Consider the following 3040-nt stretch of genomic DNA (forward strand, 5'->3'; position numbering starts at 1 on the left):
TTATGGGATGGATCCCTGGATACGGCAGTCTCTAAATGGTCCATCCTTTCATCACAGCTACGAACTTTGTCTCTGTAACTCCTTCCCGGGTGTTTTGTTCCCAATTCTAAGAAGGNGCACAGTGTCCACACTTTGGTCTTCATTCTTCTTGATATTTTATTTTAATTAGCATAAAATGATGTGAATCATTAAGGTCTTTTTTATACCCAGTTGTCTTGGTATTGTGAGCAGTGCAGAGTCAGCTTGGATGTGCAGGTAGGTATTCCTTGGTAGAATGTAGACAGTGTCCTTTGAGTCCATCGTGATTATTGGTAGAGCTGGGCGTATGGGATTTCTGACTTTAGGAACCTCTATCCTGATTTCCACCCCACAGCTCCAGTTTACACACCCAATAGCAGTTGCTGACAGGTTCTTTCCAAACACCCTTGCCAGAGTGTCTCATTTGTTGTCTGATCTTAGCCACGGAGGTTTAGGTGAGAGGGAACTTCAAAGTGGTCTTAGTTTGAATTTCCCAAAGGCTAAGCATGTTGAAGACTTTGTAAAATATTTATTGGCCTCTATGTGTTTCCTTTTGAAAACTATTTGGTTCATTAGCCAATTTATTGATCCCTTTTTTTGTTGTTTGTTTTGTTTTTAGTAGTCACAATTCTTTGTACATTCTAGATGTTAACGCCCCACAGGAATGTGACCATTAATGATCTTATCCCATGCTCTAGGTTGGCTGTTCCCTTGAGTGATAGCATCTTTGGCTACGTAGAGCTTTTAAATTTCACGTACTCCCATTTGTCAATGCATGGGGCCCTTCCCTGTGCCCTTGGTGCTCCAGTCAGACAGTTCTGCCTATGCCTGTGTGTGAAGGGTTTTCCTTCTTCCCCTCCCAGCAGCCTCTGCATGCAGGGTTTAAGTTCAGGTGTGTTATCTATTCTGAACTGACGTTTCACAGGGTGAGAGAGAAAGACAGATCTGTCTAAATGCTTCTTGTGGATGTCTTGTTTAGCTAGTGTGTAGCAGAATTCTCCATGTCCAATTAATTTAAATATTAATTCAAGAAGCCTGTGATTGGACAGGGAAAAAGGAGGCAGAGCTAAGAGACTTAGGGAGAGACAAGACAAACATCTGAATACATCTTTAATCTGGGCCATACCTTCTGCTGGAAGCCTACATAAAGGACATGGGGGAAAACCTTTTGCCTGCTTGCTGTTGCCCTCACTAGCAAGTTTGTTCCTTCACTGGCATCAGACCCTACTTTTTTAGGCTTCTAGTATATACTGAAGACCAGCTTAGACATCCACCCTCTTGGACTGTACAACTACTGGATTCCCTGACCTTCTGTTCATAGGTAGCCGTTCCATTGTTGGGTTAGCTGGACTACAGCCTGCAAATCATTCTAATAAATCATACACAATACACAAATGCACACACATACACACACACCGCACTATATATGGAACTTATTAGATATATCTATATAGATCTATCTATCAATCATAAATATGGGATCTCTCTGTGTATATTCTTTCTGGAGGTCACAAAGTCTTGAGCTGCACAGGTCCATCATTACCCCACATAGACTGCTAGATATCAACTTCAGATAAACTTCCCTTCCATATCTCTTTCTCCCTCTACTTCCCGAGATTGTTTTCTTTCCCCTTCTGAGTAGGACTGCAGCATCCACACTTTGGTGTAGTCTTCTTTTTTCTTGGGATTCATATGATCTGTGAGTTGTATTGTGGGTATTCCAAGATTCTTTTTGGCTAATATCCTCTTATCAGTGAGTACATACTATGTGTGTTCTTTTGTGACTTGGTTACCTCACTCAGGATAATATTGTCAAGTTCCATCCATTTGCCTGCTTTCATGAAGTCATTGTTTTTAATAGCTGAGTAGTATTCCACTGTGTAGATGTATCACATTTTCTGAATCCATTCCTTTGTTGAGGGACATCTGGGTTGTTTCCAGCTTCTGGCTATTATAAAAAAAAGCTGCTATGGACATAGTGTAACATGTGTCCTTGTTATATGTTGGAGCATATTTTGGGTATATGCCCAGGAGTGGTATAGCTGGGTTCTCAGGAAGAACTGTTTCCAATTATCTGAGGAACCTCCAGGCTTATTTCCAGAGTGATTTTACTAGCTTGCAATCCCACCAGCAATGGAAGAATATTCCTCTTTCTTCATATCCTTACCAGTATCTGCTATCATCTGAATTTTTGATCTTAGCCATTCTGACTAGTGTAAGGTGGAATCTCAGGGTTGTTTCAATTTGCATTTCCCTGATGACTAAGGATGTTGAACATTTCTTTAGGTGCTTCTCAGCCATTCCGTATTCCTCAGTTGAGAATTCTTTGTTTAGCTCTGTAACCCATTTTTTAATAGGATTATTTGTTTTTCTGGAGTCTAACTTCTTGAGTTTGTTGTATATATTGGTTATTAGTCCTCTATCAGATCCAGGATTGGTAAAGATCTTTTCCCAATCTGTGAGTTTCTGTTTTGTCTTATTGACAGTGTCCTTTGCCTTACAGAAGCTTTGCAATTTTATGAGGTCCCACTTGTCTATTGTTGATCTTAGAAATTTTCCCCCTATGCCAATGCGTCCAAGGTTCTTTCCCACTTTCTCTTCCAATAGATTCAACATATCTGGTTTTATGTGGAGCTCCTTGATCCACTGGACTTGATCTTTGTACAAGGTAATAAGAATGGGTCAATTTGCATTCTTCTCTATGCTGACCACCAGTCGAACCAGAACCATTTGTTGAAAATGCTGTCTTTTCCACTGGATGGTTTCGACTCCTTTTTCTAAGATCAGGTGACCAAAGGTCTGTGGGCTCGTTTCTGGGTCTTCAGTTATATCCTACTGATCTACCTGCCTGTCTCTGTACCAGTATCATGCTATTTTTTTTTTTATCACTATTGCTTTCTAGTATAGCTTGAGGTCAGGGATGGTGATTCCCCCAGAAGATCTTTTATTGTTGAGAATGATTTTTGCTCTCCTGGGCTTTTTATTATTCCAGATAAATTTCAGAATTGCTCTTTCTATCTCT

The sequence above is a fragment of the Mus caroli genome, chromosome 13 (assembly GCF_900094665.2).
Source record: "Mus caroli chromosome 13, CAROLI_EIJ_v1.1, whole genome shotgun sequence".
Classification (NCBI taxonomy): Eukaryota; Metazoa; Chordata; class Mammalia; order Rodentia; family Muridae; genus Mus; species Mus caroli.